This window comes from Humulus lupulus, chromosome 2 (assembly GCF_963169125.1).
Source record: "Humulus lupulus chromosome 2, drHumLupu1.1, whole genome shotgun sequence".
Taxonomy (NCBI): domain Eukaryota; kingdom Viridiplantae; phylum Streptophyta; class Magnoliopsida; order Rosales; family Cannabaceae; genus Humulus; species Humulus lupulus.
The window spans coordinates 203,020,385-203,038,586 of record NC_084794.1 but is presented as its reverse complement, the minus strand read 5'-3'; the positions used below and the strand labels follow the sequence as shown (position 1 = coordinate 203,038,586).

Here is an 18,202-nt window from a genome sequence, read left to right as displayed (position 1 = left end):
TAGGATCGTCTTTGGGCACGATCCTTTTTATTTTAGACTCCCGGACATCGTTCGTCCGGGGTGGGACCGGCCTTAGGCTCGGTCCTTTTTATTTTAAACCCCCAGACATCGTTCGTCCGGGGTGGGACCGGCCTTAAGCTCGGTCCTTCGTTCTATACCCCCGGACATCATTCGTCCGGGGTGGGATCGGCCTTGGGCACGATCCTTTTTATTTTAGACTCCCGGACATCGTTCGTCCGGGGTGGGACCGGCCTTAGGCTCGGTCCTTTTTATTTTAAACCCCCGGACATCGTTCGTCCGGCGAGGGACCGGCCTTGGGCTCGGTCCTTTTTATTTTAAACCCCCTGACATCGTTCGTCCGGGGTGGGATCGGCCTTGGGCACGATCCTTTTTATTTTAGACTCCCGGACATCGTTCGTCCGGGGTGGGACCGGCCTTAGGCTCCGTCCTTTTTATTTTAATCCCCCGGAGATCGTTCATCCGGGGTGGGACCGGCCTTAGGCTCGGTCCTTTTTATTTTAAACCCCCGGACATCGTTCGTCTGGGGTGGGACCCGCCTTAGGCTCGGTCCTTTGTTCTATTCCCCCGGACATCGTTCGTCCGGGGTGGGATTGACCTTGGGCATGATTCTTTTTATTTTAGACTCCCGGACATCGTTCGTCCGGGGTGGCACCGGCCTTAGGCTCGGTCCTTTTTATTTTAGACCCGCGGACATCGTTCGTCCGGGGTGGGACTGGCCTTAGGCTCGGTCCTTTGTTCTATACCCCCGGACATCGTTCGTCCAGGGTGGGATCGGCCTTGGGCACGATCGTTTTTATTTTAGACTCCCGGACATCGTTCGTCCGGGGTGGGACCGGCCTTAGCCTTGGTCCTTTTTGTTTTAAACCCCCGGACATCGTTCGTCCGGGGTGGGACCGGCCTTGGGCTCGGTCCTTTTTATTTTAAACCCCCGGACATCGTTTGTCCGAGGTGGGACCGGCCTTAGGCTCGCTCCTTTTTATTTTAAACCCCCGGACATCGTTCGTCCGGGGTGGGACCGGCCTTAGGCTCGATCCTTTTTATTTTAAACCCCCGGACATCGTTCGTCTGGGGTTGGACTGGCCTTAGGCTCGATCCTTTTTATTTTAAACCCCCGGACATCGTTCGTCTGGGGTGGGACCGGCCTTAGGCTCGGTCCTTTTTATTTTACACCCCCGGACATCGTTCGTCCGGGGTGGGACCGGCCTTAGGCTCGGTCCTTTGTTCTATACCCCCGGACATCGTTCGTCCGGGGTAGGATCGTCTTTGGGCACGATCCTTTTTATTTTAGACACCCGGACATCGTTCGTCCGGGATGGGACCGGCCTTAGGCTCGGTCCTTTTTATTTTAAACCCCCAGACATCGTTCGTCCGGGGTGGGACCGGCCTTAAGCTCGGTCCTTCGTTCTATACCCCCGGACATCATTCGTCCGGGGTGGAATCGGCCTTGGGCACGATCCTTTTTATTTTAGACTCCCGGACATCGTTCGTCCGGGGTGGGACCGGCCTTAGGCTCGGTCCTTTTTATTTTAAACCCCCAGACATCGTTCGTCCGGGGTGGGACCGGCCTTAAGCTCGGTCCTTCGTTCTATACCCTCGGACATCATTCGTCCGGGGTGGGATCGGCCTTGGGCACGATCCTTTTTATTTTAGACTCCCGGACATCGTTCGTCCGGGGTGGGACCGGCCTTAGGCTCGGTCCTTTTTATTTTAAACCCCCGGACATCGTTCGTCCGGCGTGGGACCGGCCTTGGGCTCGGTCCTTTTTATTTTAAACCCCCGGACATCGTTCGTCCGGCGTGGGACCGGCCTTAGGCTTGGTCCTTTTTATTTTAAACCCCCGGACATCGTTCGTTCGTCCGGGGTGGGACCGGCCTTAGGCTCGGTCCTTTTTATTTTAAACCCCCGGACATCGTTCGTCCGGGGTGGGACCGGCCTTAGGCTCGGTCCTTTTTATTTTAAACCCCCGGACATCGTTCGTCTGGGGTGGGACCGGCCTTAGGCTCGGCCCTTTTTATTTTAAACCCCCGGACATCGTTCATCCGGGGTGGGACCGGCCTTAGGATCGGTCCTTTTTATTTTAAACCCCCGGACATCGTTCGTCCGGGGTTGGACCGGCCTTTGGCTCGGTCCTTTTTATTTTAAACCCGCGGACATCGTTCGTCCGGGGTGGGACTGGCCTTAGGTTCGGTCCTTTGTTCTATACCCCCGGACATCGTTCGTCCAGGGTGGGATCGGCCTTGGGCACGATCGTTTTTATTTTAGACTCCCGGACATCGTTCGTCCGGGGTGGGACCGGCCTTAGCCTTGGTCCTTTTTATTTTAAACCCCCGGACATCGTTCGTCCGGGGTGGGACCGGCCTTGGGCTCGGTCCCTTTTATTTTAAACCCCCGCACATCGTTTGTCCGGGGTGGGACCGGCCTTAGGCTCGCTCCTTTTTATTTTAAACCCCCGGACATCGTTCGTCCGGGGTGGGACCGGCCTTAGGCTCCGTCCTTTTTATTTTAAACCCCCGGACATCGTTCGTCTGGGGTGGGACCGGCCTTAGGCTCGGTCCTTTTTATTTTATACCCACGGACATCGTTCGTCCGGGGTGGGACCGGCCTTAGGCTCCGTCCTTTTTATTGTAAACCCCCGGACATCGTTCGTCCGGGGTGGGACCGGCCTTAGGATCGGTCCTTTTTATTTTAAACCCCCGGACATCGTTCGTCCGGGGTGGGACCGGCCTTAGGATCGGTCCTTTTTATTTTAAACCCCCGGACATCGTTCGTCCGGGGTTGGACTGGCCTTAGGCTCGGTCCTTTTTATTTTAAACCCCCAGACATCGTTCGTCCGGGGTCGGACCGGCCTTGGGCTCGGTCCTTTTTATTTTAAACCCCCGGATATCGTTCGTCCGGGGTGGGACCGGCCTTAGGATCGGTCCTTTTAATTTTAAACCCCCGGACATCGTTCGTCCGGGGTGGGACCGGCCTTAGGATCGGTCCTTTTTATTTTAAACCCCCGGACATCGTTCGTCCGGGGTGGGACCGGCCTTAGGATCGGTCCTTTTTATTTTAAACCCCCGGACATCGTTCATCCGGGGTTGGACTGGCCTTAGGCTCGGTCCTTTTTATTTTAAACCCCCGGACATCGTTCGTCTGGGGTGGGACCGGCCTTAGGCTCGGTCCTTTGTTCTATACCCCCGGACATCGTTCGTCCGGGGTAGGATCGTCTTTGGGCACGATCCTTTTTATTTTAGACTCCCGGACATCGTTCGTCCGGGGTGGGACCGGCCTTAGGCTCGGTCCTTTTTATTTTAAACCCCCAGACATCGTTCGTCCGGGGTGGGACCGGCCTTAAGCTCGGTCCTTCGTTCTATACCCCCGGACATCATTCGTCCGGGGTGGGATCGGCCTTGGGCACGATTTAGACTCCCGGACATCGTTCGTCCGGGGTGGGACCGGCCTTAGGCTCGCTCCTTTTTATTTTAAATCCCCGGACATCGTTCGTCCGGGGTGGGACCGGCCTTAGGCTCCGTCCTTTTTATTTTAAACCCCCGGACATCGTTCGTCTGGGGTGGGACCGGCCTTAGGCTCGGTCCTTTTTATTTTATACCCACGGACATCGTTCGTCCGGGGTGGGACCGGCCTTAGGCTCCGTCCTTTTTATTGTAAACCCCCGGACATCGTTCGTCCGGGGTGGGACCGGCCTTAGGATCGGTCCTTTTTATTTTAAACCCCCGGACATCGTTCGTCCGGGGTTGGACTGGCCTTAGGCTCGGTCCTTTTTATTTTAAACCCCCAGACATCGTTCGTCCGGGGTCGGACCGGCCTTGGGCTTGGTCCTTTTTATTTTAAACCCCCGGATATCGTTCGTCCGGGGTGGGACCGGCCTTAGGATCGGTCCTTTTAATTTTAAACCCCCGGACATCGTTCGTCCGGGGTGGGACCGGCCTTAGGATCGGTCCTTTTTATTTTAAACCCCCGGACATCGTTCGTCCGGGGTGGGACCGGCCTTAGGATCGGTCCTTTTTATTTTAAACCCCCGGACATCGTTCATCCGGGGTTGGACTGGCCTTAGGCTCGGTCCTTTTTATTTTAAACCCCCGGACATCGTTCGTCTGGGGTGGGACCGGCCTTAGGCTCGGTCCTTTGTTCTATACCCCCGGACATCGTTCGTCCGGGGTAGGATCGTCTTTGGGCACGATCCTTTTTATTTTAGACTCCCGGACATCGTTCGTCCGGGGTGGGACCGGCCTTAGGCTCGGTCCTTTTTATTTTAAACCCCCAGACATCGTTCGTCCGGGGTGGGACCGGCCTTAAGCTCGGTCCTTCGTTCTATACCCCCGGACATCATTCGTCCGGTGTGGGATCGGCCTTGGGCACGATTTAGACTCCCGGACATCGTTCGTCCGGGGTGGGACCGGCCTTAGGCTCGGTCCTTTTTATTTTCCACCCCCGGACATCGTTCGTCCGGCGTGGGACCGGCCTTGGGCTCGGTCCTTTTTATTTTAAACCCCCGGACATCGTTCGTCCGGGGTGGGATCGGCCTTGGGCACGATCCTTTTTATTTTAGACTCCCGGACATCGTTCGTCCGGGGTGGGACCGGCCTTAGGCTCCGTCCTTTTTATTTTAATCCCCCGGAGATCGTTCATCCGGGGTGGGACCGGCCTTAGGCTCGGTCCTTTTTATTTTAAACCCCCGGACATCGTTCGTCTGGGGTGGGACCCGCCTTAGGCTCGGTCCTTTGTTCTATTCCCCCGGACATCGTTCGTCCGGGTTGGGATTGACCTTGGGCATGATTCTTTTTATTTTAGACTCCCGGACATCGTTCGTCCGGGGTGGGACCGGCCTTAGGCTCGGTCCTTTTTATTTTAAACCCGCGGACATCGTTCGTCCGGGGTGGGACTGGCCTTAGGCTCGGTCCTTTGTTCTATACCCCCGGACATCGTTCGTCCAGGGTGGGATCGGCCTTGGGCACGATCGTTTTTATTTTAGACTCCCGGACATCGTTCGTCCGGGGTGGGACCGGCCTTAGCCTTGGTCCTTTTTATTTTAAACCCCCGGACATCGTTCGTCCGGGGTGGGAACGGCCTTGGGCTCGGTCCTTTTAATTTTAAACCCCCGGACATCGTTTGTCCGGGGTGGGACCGGCCTTAGGCTCCGTCCTTTTTATTTTAAACCCCTGGACATCGTTCGTCCGGGGTGGGACCGGCCTTAGGCTCCGTCCTTTTTATTTTAAACCCCCGGACATCGTTCGTCTGGGGTGGGACCGGCCTTAGGCTCGGTCCTTTTTATTTTATACCCCCGGACATCGTTCGTCCGGGGTGGGACCGGCCTTAGGCTCCGTCCTTTTTATTGTAAACCCCCGGACATCGTTCGTCCAGGGTGGGACCGGCCTTAGGCTCGGTCCTTTTTATTTTAAACCCCCGGACATCGTTCGTCCGGGGTTGGACCGGCCTTAGGCTCGGTCCTTTTTATTTTAAACCTCCGGACATCGTTCGTCTGGGGTGGGACCGGCCTTAGGTTCGGTCCTTTTTATTTTAAACCCCCGGACATCGTTCGCCCGGGGTGGGACCGGCCTTAGGATCGGTCCTTTTTATTTTAAACCCCCGGACATCGTTCGTCTGGGGTGGGACCGCCTTAGGCACGGTCCTTTTTATTTTACACCCCCGGACATCGTTCGTCCGGGGTGGGACCGGCCTTAGGCTCGGTCCTTTGTTCTATACCCCCGGACATCGTTCGTCCGGGGTAGGATCGTCCTTGGGCACGATCCTTTTTATTTTAGTCTCCCGGACATCGTTCGTCCGGGGTGGGACCGGCCTTAGGCTCGGTCCTTTTTATTTTAAACCCCCAGACATCGTTCGTCCGGGGTGGGACCGGCCTTAGGCTCGGTCCTTCGTTCTATACCCCCAGACATCATTCGTCCGGGGTGGGATCGGCCTTGGGCACGATCCTTTTTATTTTAGACTCCCGGACATCGTTCGTCCGGGGTGGGACCGGCCTTAGGCTCGGTCCTTTTTATTTTAAACCCCCGGACATCGTTCGTCCGGCGTGGGACCGGCCTTGGGCTCGGTCCTTTTTATTTTAAACCCCCGGACATCGTTCGTCCGGGGTGGGATCGGCCTTGGGCACGATCCTTTTTATTTTAGACTCCCGGACATCGTTCGTCCGGGGTGGGACCGGCCTTAGGCTCCGTCCTTCTTATTTTAAACCCCCGGATATCGTTCGTCTGGGGTGGGACCCGCCTTAGGCTCGGTCCTTTGTTCTATTCCCCCGGACATCGTTCGTCCGGGGTGGGATTGGCCTTGGGCATGATTCTTTTTATTTTAGACTCCCGGACATCGTTCGTCCGGGGTGGGACCGGCCTTAGGCTCGGTCCTTTTTATTTTAAACCCGCGGACATCGTTCGTCCGGGGTGGGACTGGCCTTAGGCTCGGTCCTTTGTTCTATACCCCCGGACATCGTTCGTCCAGGGTGGGATCGGCCTTGGGCACGATCGTTTTTATTTTAGACTCCCGGACATCGTTCGTCCGGGGTGGGACCGGCCTTAGCCTTGGTCCTTTTTATTTTAAACCCCCAGACATCGTTCGTCCGGGGTAGGACCGGCCTTGGGCTCGGTCCTTTTTATTTTAAACCCCCGGACATCGTTTGTCCGGGGTGGGACCGGCCTTAGGCTCGGTCCTTTTTATTTTAAACCCCCGGACATCGTTCGTCCGGGGTGGGACCGGCCTTAGGCTCCGTCCTTTTTATTTTAAACCCCCGGACATCGTTCGTCTGGGGTGGGACCGGCCTTAGGCTCGGTCCTTTTTATTTTATACCCCCGGACATCGTTCGTCCGGGGTGGGACCGGCCTTAGGCTCCGTCCTTTTTATTGTAAACCCCCGGACATCGTTCGTCCAGGGTGGGACCGGCCTTAGGCTCGGTCCTTTTTATTTTAAACCCCCGGACATCGTTCGTCCGGGGTGGGTCCGGCCTTAGGCTCGGTCCTTTTTATTTTAAACCCCCGGACATCGTTCGTCTGGGGTGGGACCGGCCTTAGGCTCGGTCCTTCTATTTCTTGTGCCTGGGATGACACCCCCCGCAAGTGAGCGGAGACGGGTCTGGGGTCACTTGAGAAAGAAAATTTCAAAGGAATCTTCCCTGAGGCATACATTTTCATGGTGACAATAGCCCTTCATGACGTTTTGCACACGTCATTTTCATTTTTCAAAAGGGAAATAGCCCTGAGGCGTACATGTTACAACATAAGCATACAACCGGGACGATTTCTGGGACTACTGGTAGTATTTACGGAGGTGTTCTGCGTTCCAGGCTCGCGGAACCTCGGAGCCATCGAGCCGCTTCAAGCGATATGTCCCGGGGCAGACCTCTTGTTGGATCTCATACGGCCCTTCCCAATTAGGGCCCCGAGCCCCTACTCCCGGATCCTGAGTGGCAGGGAAGACCCTCCGCAGGATTAGATTGCCGGTTTCAAACTTACAGCTCTTGACTCTGGAGTTAAAATGTCGAGCGATCTTGCCCTGGTACTTCTTCAACTGCACTTGCGACTCTTCCCGGATCTCCTCGATAAGGTCCAGCGATTCCTGGAGTAAGGCGTGGTTCTGGGCGGGATCATATGTGTCGCGTCGATGGGATGGGATGGTCGTTTCAATTGGGATGACGGCTTCGCATCCGTAAACCATTGAGTAGGGGGTGTACCCGGTTGATGTCCTTTCAGTCGTCCGGTAGGCCCACAACACGCGGGGGAGTTCCTCGGGCCATTTGCTCTTACAGGCCTGGAGCTTTTTCTTCAGCGTCCCTTTTAGGATTTTGTTTACGGCTTCGGCCTGCCCGTTCGCCTGTGGTCTGGCGACTGCCGAGAAACTCTTCACTATACCGTGTCTCTCGCAAAAATCCGTGAAGTGGAAGCTGTCGAACTGCTTCCCGTTGTTGGACACGATTTTGTAGGGGAGGCCATACCGACACACTATGTTGTTGACGACGAAATCTAAGGCTTTCTTGGACGTGATCGTGTTCATGGGCTCCGCCTCGACCCATTTCGTGAAATAGTCTACCGCCACAATGGCATATTTTACCCCTCCCTTCCCGGTCGGGAGAGATCCCACAAGATCGATCCCCCACACTGCAAAGGGCCAGGGACTGTTCATCAAGGTTATCTCAGTTGGGGGGGCCCGAGGGATCTTCACGTACCTCTGGCACTGTTCGCACTTGCGGACATAGTCTATGCAGTCTTTCTTCATGGTGGGCCAGAAGTATCCTTGGCGCAGAATCTTCTTGCACAGACTGGGCCCGGCCGTGTGATCTCCGCAAAACCCCTCGTGCACCTCGTGCATGATGGCACTCAGCTCAGTGCTAGACACGCACCTGAGGTAAGGCATAGACAGCCCTCAGCGGTAGAGTTTCCCGTCCATCATGACGTACTGGTGAGCCTGGTACAAGAGTTTCCTGGACGCGGCTCTATCATCCGAAACTTCCCTGGTAGACAAGTATCGGGTCAGCGGCCCCATCCAGGAAGCGGAGTGGTCGACCATATTGACGGTGGGAGCTCTGATGCTTGGGACAAGGAGATGGTTGACGGGGACCAGTTCGGCCTCTGCGTCGGTTGCCAGCTTCGCTAATGTATCCGCGAACACGTTCTTCTCCCAGGGAATCTGGCGGATAGAATGCACCGCGAACGTCTGGAGCATCTCCCTCGCTCGAGTCACGTATGCCGCCATTCGCTCTCCCTTGGTCTGATACTCCCCCAAAATCTGTCTGACTACCAGCTGGGAATCGCTGTAAATTTCGAGGTTCGCTGCCCCTACCTCTCGGGCCAGACGCAGGCCGGCTATGACAGCCTCATGCTCCACCTCGTTGTTCGATGCTTTGAACTGGAAACGGAGGGCGTTTTGTAGCTGGTGCCCCTGCGGGGACACCAAGATGATCCCGGCGCCGGCCCCTTTCTCGTTCGAGGCTCCGTCCACGAAGACTTTCCAAACGGGAGCCGCGGAGGCCGCGGGGACACTCTCTTCTGGGGGGATTCCGGAACATTCGACGATGAAATCGGCCAAGGCCTGTCCCTTAATGGACACCCGGGGCACATAAGATATATCAAATTGGCTCAGCTCCATTGCCCATTTCAGGTGTCTCCCCAACGACTTAGGTTTCTGCAACACCTGCCGCAGGGGATGGTTGGTTAAGACCTTTATGGCGTGGGCCTGGAAGTAGGGTCGAAGCTTCCGGGATGCCGTCAATAGGCAGAAAGTTAGCTTTTCGATCAGTGGGTACCTAGATTCGGCGTCTAGTAACCGCTTGCTCATGTAGTATACCGGGAGTTGTGCCCTTTCCTCTTCTCGTACCAACGCGGCGCTGATGGCATGCTCGGTCATGGCCAGGTATAGGTACAAAGGCTCTCCTTCGACTGGCTTCGCCAGGATGGGGGCCTTGGCCAAGTGTTCTTTCAGCTTCTGGAAGGCTTCTTCACACTCGGGCGACCACTCGAACTGCTGGCTTCCCCGAAGGACGTTGAAAAAAGGGACGCACTTGTCCGTGGCCTTGGAAACGAAACGGCTCAGGGTGGCCACTCGCCCCGTCAGGCTTTGAACGTCCTTGTGCTTTTGGGGGGAGGCCATGTCGATCAGGGCCTTGATCTTCTTTGGGTTGGCTTCGATTCCTCGGAAACTCACTATGAAGCCCAAGAACTTCCCGGAAGCCACACCGAAAGTGCACTTCTTAGGGTTCAGCTTCATTCCGTACTTCCGGATAACTGCAAAAGCCTCCGCCAAATCCTCCGAATGGTCCCGTGACGTCTTGGACTTGACCAGCATATCGTCGATGTACACTTCCATGTTTCGCCCTAGCTGGGCCCGAAACATTCGATTGACGAGCCTCTGGTAAGTTGCCCCGGCATTTTTGATTCTGAAAGGCATGACTATGTAACAATAGATGCCCTTGTCGGTTTGGAAACTGGTGTGCTCCTGATCCGCCACGTGCATGGAGATCTGGTTATAGCCCGAGTAGGCGTCCATGAAACTCAGGATCTCGTAACCGGACGTAGCGTCCACCATTTGGTCTATTCGAGGGAGCGGGAAACAGTCCTTCGGACACGCTTTGTTGAGGTCTGTGAAATCGATGCAGGTTCTCCAGGTCCCGTTAGGTTTCGGCACCAAGACCGGGTTGGCCAGCCATACGGGGTATACGGCTTCGCGGATGAACCTAATGGAAGACAGCTTCTCTACTTCCAGCCTGAGGGCCTCAACCCTTTCCGTCCCCAAGGGTCTGCGCTTCTGGCGGACCGGGGTCGCGTTTGGGTCAATACTTAACGCGTGGCATATGACATTGCAGTCGATCCCGGTCATATCGGAGTGGGACCATGCCAGAAGATCCTGGTTTTCTCAGATTCGGGCGATAATGGCGGCCCGAATGTCCGCCGGCAGGCTCTTTCCCACCTGGATGACCCTGGCCGGGTCGGACTCGTTGATGCATACCTCTTCTATTTCGTCCATTGGCTCCAGGACGCGCTCATCTCCTATTCGTGGGTCCAGATCGTCCTCTTCCTGGACTACTTGCTCGGCCAGGTGGAGGGCCGGCTCGACGGGCTCCTCCCGGACCATATAAACGGGACGGGCAGAGACATGGTAACACTTTCGAGCGCTTTTTTGGTCTCCGCGGACAATCCCTATCCCTCCAATGCTGCATGGGAACTTCATGCACAGATGGAGGATGGAGGTTATGGCCCCGAACTCGACCAGGGCGGGCCGGCCAAAGATGACGTTGTAAGCGGTTGGGCAATCCACCACATCAAAGGTGTAGAACTTGAACGAGTGCTGCAACTCATCCCCCAGCGTCACCGGTAGCTGGACCTTTCCCATAGGGAGAAGCGCGTCTCCGTTGAAGCCGTAGATTTGGGTCGGGCAGGATGCCAAATCAGCCTCCGTCAGGCCAATAGCGGCAAAGGCAGATTTGAACAGCAAGTTGACGGAGCTTCCGTCATCCACCAACACGCGGGATACCAGCTTGTTGGAAATTTGGACATCCACGACCAGCGGGTCGTGGTGCGAGAAATGGATGTTGCGGGCGTCGTCCTCCGTGAACGTGATGGGGAGGTTCATCAGTTTAGGGCACTGAGCCGGGACCTGGACAAGGGCGCAAACTTCTTGGTCGTGGTCCAGCTCGCTCAGATAGCGCTTTTGGTCATTCTTCGAAGGTCCACCTAGGCGAGGTCCGCCCGATATGGTCGCCACGTGCCCGTCCACTCGAGGGGGTGCTGCTCCTGTAGGATAGGGCATTCCAGGGCCGGGGGCCTGCGCGGCGATGGTCCCCTGAGGGGCCTGCGCGGCGATGGTCCCCTGAGGGGCCTGCGCGGCGATGGTCCCCTGAGGGGCCTGCGCTGGGGGCCCTGGCGCATACCCTCCCTGGGGCGGGTATGCACGAGTCATCACCTGCGCCGTGGATTGTCGGGGGATTGCTGACACGCCCGGGACGCCCACGGGCATTCTTACCCACTGATGGAGGTGCCCCAGCTTGATGAGGTTCTCAATCTCATCTTTGAGCTGGCGACACTCGTCGGTGGTGTGGCCCACATCTTTGTGATAGGTGCACCGTTTGCTGTTGTCTCTGGGATTCCTTCCCCCCTTAAACATGGGGCTAGGCTTCCGGTAGTGGACTGCTCTCTCCGTAGCCAGGTAGATGTTTTCCCGGGTGTCCATCAAGTTGGTGTACTCTCAATATTGGGGCTCGTATCCCCTCTTCCCTTTTTTGTCCAGCTCTGGCCGGTTCTGGCCTTTGCCGGACCGCTTCCCCCGGGAGGGATTCACGCTTGCCTCGGTGACCCCGGTCTGCGATTGCTGGGCTACGATGGGGGCCATACTGTGCCCCGCCGGCGCAACGCCATAACCAGAGAAGTGCGCTGACTGGGCCGGGGCGTATCCCGAAGCGGCAGGGCCGTATACCGTAGGCGTGTAACTGGTACCGGGCGCGACGGCCGTCCCCAGGACTATGGGGGGCATCGTATACCCGGAATCGTCTGATGGATGGGGTGAGGAGCCGGCGGCCATCCGAAGGCCTGGATCTAAGCCTCCTCCCAGTTGATGAATCCTTGGGCTCTCCTGATGAATTCTTCTAGAGTGGTGGCTTTACTGCGTTGCATGTCGTCCCAGAGTGGGGACCCGGCCCGAATCCCAGACTGCAGTGCCACCAGGCGCTGTCCGTCGTCGACCTTGGTCTTGGAGGCTTCTTCAGTGAAGCGCTGGATATAGGCTCTCAATGTCTCCGCGGGTAGTTGCTTAATATTGGCGAGGGTGCTGATTTGCATGTCCATCCTCATGGCGGCCACGAATTACCTCCGGAACGCCGATTGCAGCCCGGACCACGTTTGGATGGATCCTGGTTTAAGCCTTTTCCACCACTCTTCGGCGGGACCGCCCAACGTGATGGAGAAGCAGAGGCATTTGCCGTCGTCGCTGACGTGGGCCACGGTCATGAGTCGGTTGTACCGGGACAGATGATCCCTAGGATCCGTGCTTCCAATGTAGGCGGTGAGGCTTGGCATCTTGAACCCCTTGGGCAGTACGGCGTCCAGGATGTGCCTCGCGCACGGCTCTTTATCCTCTTCGTCAGAGTTAGTGTCCACGCCTTCCTGCTTGCGGACCAAGCGGTCAATCACCTTTTTTAAGGCGGCCATTTGCTCCATGAGCTGCTTGGCCGTGCTATCCTCCAGGGGGATTCTCTCGTTCCTCCTGTCATTGATATCGTTCCTGAGGTCGCCGTCTCGAGGAAGGATTTTTTCCTTGCGGGCCCACTCCTTCCGGGCATTCAGTCCGTCATGTAGATCTACCCGGTAAGTGTCATCCCCCAAGCTGAGAGGGTGACGATCCTCGCGGCGAGTCCGGTCCCGGCAATTCTTGTTGACCGAGGCACTTGGGTGCAAAGACCTTTCCCGCCCTTTCGCCCCTGGGGCGTGCCGGGGCTGATCGTTCTACGGCCGCTCTCCCTGCGGATTGATTGGGTGGCCCCGTCCTGGGACAGGGCACACCTTCTCTTTCCTAGGTAGCGGCCGTGAACGTGCCCTAGCTTTATCGATGGGGGTGGTCTTTTTCCGGGCTGTCCGTCGCTCCTTGTCCGGGACTTTCGGAGCCGTGTCGGGAAAAGGCTCTGGGGGACGGATCGGGCTGGCACCCCTGGGGCCCCCGGCTTGAGCTTGGGGAGCGGGTTATTGCGTTTCTGGTTGCGGGCCAGCCGTGGGGTTGGCTGCGGGGCCCTGTGCGGCCATCAGTGCTTGCAGGGCTCGCAGAGACTCTTACACCCGGCGGTGCGCCTCTGCCTGTTCAGCCATCCTGGCTTCCTGATCCAGGATCTGCTGCCTCAGTCTAGTCACCTCCGAGTCTTGCTGATCGTCGCGAGGGACCCCGGGGTCCGCAGCTTCATCGTGATACTCCCCCCGTTCTCCTTGTAGTACTCTTCTTCGTTTTCTACTTCGTACTCTGCTTCACCCTCGTAGTCTTGCGACTCATCTTGGTGAGACGTCTGAGGAGGCACGTCTTCAGGCAGGTCTTGAGGAATGTGCTGAGAAGGCAGCGGGTCTCCGTTACCTTGCTCTAGGTTGGTAGGGTCGAAGGTGGTGTGACGCGTGTTCACCATCGTAGTAAAGGCTTGACGTTGGCGTTAGCTTCCTTCAGCTCTCAATGAAAGCACCAAACTGTTAACCGAGATTTTCGGCAACTGTATTAATGAATGATATTTGCTAATAATAATAGTGAAAATAGAAGATCGACACGAGGTTTTTACATGGTTGGGGCGTTAACTAGCCTTAGTCCACGAGTCCATATATTAGAGCTAGAAGAAGCTTTTACAATGGAGTGTTCTGACTATATCTGAACAAAGTTTCTGCCTTCTCCCACTGTTTTCTCCCTCTTTTACGTTGTTCTACAACTTATATTTATAGGCTGAGGGGGACACCGGGTCTGGGCCGGATCCGACCTGGGCCCATCAGAGGAATGTGCACAAGGGGCCTTTCTAGTGGAGGCCCAATACAAAAAGGTATACAATACACCAAACCCAAACCAGCTAAGGCCCAATTAGTTGACCTGAGACACAAGCCTTCGCCCAACAAAACGGCACTTTGGCTCTAACCACTTCGAGTCACGAGGCTGATTCAGGAGACAAGACTGGTCAGAGTACTTGGCTGCGCAGTCCTGACACACCAGTGGATAATCCCAAGGCGACCTTTTCTGCAGGCGAAAAGTGGGGGGACAATGCTCACGCGAAATGAGGCGGTTTCAGGATCCTGGACGCCTGGCCCATCGACTGGGGAGGAGGCGATCCAGGTCCGTTTACCTTTGGCCCGCTACGTTTACCTCGAGCCCGGACCATACCAGCTTCCGGGATAGGGACGCATAGGCCGCGACGGTCCGGGTGCTCCGGACACCGCCGGGACCGTTCAAGCTGAAGATGAACCCGGAGGGACGTCCCGGACCCCTCCATACGGGCCCAGTCCAGAGTCCCTGGGCCAGGCCCACATGCCGAGTCGGTCCCCTGACCGTGGTCCAGGGCGAAGGCCCAAAACCCTTCCAGGAAATGGGGATAACACTATGTTTAGGCTTTTGAGGAAGTGATCCTGTGCTGTTTGAGTTTTGTGCTTGGGCCTAGGTAAGGAAGTTAGATAGCATTTATTCTTGTATTGCTATAATGTTACTAATATTTTAAGATAAGGTATATGTTGTGTGACTGATGTTAAGACTACAATAAAAAGGGTGTCATAAAAGTTGACCAAAAAGGGTGTTATGAATGTTTTATGAATGTAAGAAAGTTAGCTAGATTTTTTGTTATGTTCCTGAATGAACTCTGGTTATGAGATATGTATGGATGTGTTGTGTTTGCTTAACCTAGTGTTGCAGCATTATTAAAGGTAGACGTGCGTGAGATTCTAGCCAAAAGGTGCCAAGTGAATTATGGCCAAAAGGGTGCCAAGGAAGTGGCCAAAAGGGAGTAGCATGTGATCATTGGACAATAGGGGAGCCATGATTTTATGTTGTATGCTTATGATTATGTTGCTTATGACCTTACGTTGTATGTTTATGCTCATGTTGCAAGTGATCTTATGGTTATGATTACAATCTTATGATGCACGATTATGCTTAGGTCGCAAATGGTCTCCTATTTATGATTATAACTTATGTTAATAGTGATTGCTATAAGAAAAGTAGGTTAATAATTGTTGACGCGGTTTTTCGTCAACAGTGAATTATGAAAATAGCTGGGATGGATTAGTACTTAATGATAAACCGCAATAAGAAAATGATGCCTAAAAACACTAGAAAAGAAATATTAAGAACACTCGTCTTTTTACGTGGTTCAGAGGTTAAAATCCACCTAGTCCACGAGTCTGTATTATTATTGTTTTTCTCTCTAAATTTTGACAGAGTTTTTGTATTACAGAAACAACACTCATTTCCCTATCCAAGGTCTTAGTATTTATAGAGAAAATCCATGGATAGGTATTGGGGTCATCACGTGAACCAAAACCCCTCGTGTGACCTGTCTCACACTAATTATAAATATTACAATTTATCCTAAGGTATGGTCTAATCATTAGGTAAAACTGATCATGGGTCCTCAGGGATAATCGAGCATGTGATGTCTGATCATGCACGATTATATTACGTGTCCGGGATTTCAGGGATTTGCGGATATGTTATGTCTGACCATGCATGTCTATATAACGTATCCAGGTTTATAAAGATCCAAGGATGTGGTAGATCTCTAGCGTACCCCGAGCTGAGTGATGCGCCAGCTCGTGTCTCGGATGCTATGCTTTATAAATGTTTCCAATTCGTGCCTATTGCTTTGTATTCACCATTTCGTGCTATTGATCTGGGGAATCGTGCAGCCGTTACAGATGAAATATGAATTTGTGGATCATCTATTACAGTTTTTGGCTAGCCAGCTGTATCCGAGCTGACTAAAAGACTCGTGCTGAATTTTCGGACGTACAAAAATGTATGAGATATGTTGGTTATCCTTGTATGTCTTGTTTGTACTTCTTTACTGGGCTTTTAGCTCACCCATTTACTTTCCCCCTTGCAGGTAAACACTAGTAGACTTGTTTGGCGCACATGGTGAGTTGAGTCAGTTTTTTATAAGTATTGTATGTATGCTGCGGGGAACCATTGAACGAGAAAACGATCTGGAACGCCATAGTGCCTTAAAATCTTCCATTATGTTAATTTATTAATGGGATTTACTTATTTATTTTTAAGACTGCATCAAATCCTCTTTGTTTTGAACATTGGATCCAAATTCTACATCTATTTTAGATAAACATCCACTGTATTTTCAGTCAGATTACGAAATCTATAAAATTATTATTAAAATTAGTATTTTGATAGAGATATGCAACTAGGGGCGTTATAGTAAAAATAATACAGTGTATCTTATATAACTAAATGGATCATGACTATGGATAGACAGGACCAAATATATTACATTCATTGGATTATTAAGTAAGAACGAACTACCTAAAATATTATCACTAGCATCTTTGGATTTTAATCATATAATAATTATCATTTATTATTGTTTTAGCTGACATTGGATGTTGGTGTTCGTGATGATCCGTGAGACGGCCATAATTCCTGACCCATAATTTGTATGTTCTTATTAATTTCTCTTATGTATGTATACCAAACTACTCATGTAGATATAAATGTCATCTTTTAATTATTAATGATATGTGAATGTTTTTCTTAATTTTAATTTATACAATATTTTTATTAAGATAATAATTTATAAACTTAGGTATATAATAATATGTTAGATATTATATTATTATATAAAATATGATATTTTATATTAAAAAAAGTATTTAATCTGAAATCAAAATATATATAAAAATAAAACAAAAATAATTATTTATAAAAGAGTATTTATTGTGGTTTTTTCATGAATTTTTTTTTACAGTCGAATACACTACAGTTTTCATTACTTTAAAAACCACAGTATATTAAGGAAAAATAAATAAAGTCCTATGATAGTAGTAGTATTATATTCATATTATCAAAATAGGAAAGAAAAGATAGGATTAGTCACATTTATAACAACACGTAATAATGAATATGATTGAACTCTTTGTATTATATATATATATATATGATTTTGATTGATAGCATAATCCACTTTTTTATTTTTATTTATAAAAAGTGTGTATTATTAAAATAAAGATCAAGAATCCTAAGAAAAAACATTAATGACCGAAGTTACATTTAATCATTTTTTTATTACAAAATTAAAATCAAATACTATAAAAACCAATTTATGAGTAACATTAATTTTCATTTCATCTCCTTGAAAAATAATCATGAGCAAGAGACTCCAAAAGAAAGATATCCATAATATATAACAGCATGACGATGAATGAATATCCAAACGTCAAAAAGAGACACTTTTGAAGTTGCAAAGTCTTGTAATTATCATAGTAGTGAGGCCTCATCATCTTCCACCAAAACCATTCCTCGACTTGACGATTATATTTTCCTCGTAAATTCTGTTTTAGTAATTATCAAATTAATTAAACTAGGTAAATTAATTAAGGTGAGAAATGATAATTAAATATTGAAACAAATATCAAATCTGTTGGGACTGAATAAGAACTTGTCGTGATAGAAATTAAACACAATAAAAAGACAGTGCAAAAACAATAAAACATGCAACAAATTTTTACAAGGTTCAGAAACTCTTTTGAATAACCTACTCATTGGGGGCCACGCCAAAAGAATAAAACCAATTAATAAAGAATCACAAGTACAAAATATTGACTTAAACAAAACAAGACTCTCTCTTGAGATTTGCGGCAACTTTGTTGTACTTCTTTTCACTAATCTGATTTTGATTGAAACGCATAACCACTTGAACTCCCCTCAATGACCAGCGAGTGTTTGCACCCTCCCGACGCAAGGCTTGTAAAAATCTTTACCTGAAGACTATAAAAATTGTGTTCAAATGACAACATGTATTCACTCATGAAAGTGGTATAAAATCACCACAAAAACTAAACACTCATTTTACTACAAGATCACGTGAATACAATGATCTTTAATACAAAATATGAACCCTCATAAATATTACAATTCACTCACAAACTATGTACCAAAGAGTTCTTTTTTTCTCAAGGTCCTAGAAGCCTTTTATGGAGACTATTTCATGCTCAAAAAGGCTGAGAAAAAATCT

General features: G+C 51.6%; 1 long non-coding RNA gene across 1 annotated transcript in view; it reads left to right on the top strand.

Moving 5' to 3' along the window:
- The window catches only part of LOC133818895 (uncharacterized), a 57,133-nt gene extending 40,532 nt beyond the window's left edge, over positions 1-16,601 (top strand). Inside the window, exons 3-4 of the long non-coding RNA XR_009886157.1 lie at positions 15,709-15,976; positions 16,064-16,601. This is a non-coding gene — a long non-coding RNA (uncharacterized LOC133818895). The remainder of the gene's footprint in view (positions 1-15,708; positions 15,977-16,063) is intronic.
- Positions 16,602-18,202: the final 1,601 nt, after the last annotated feature.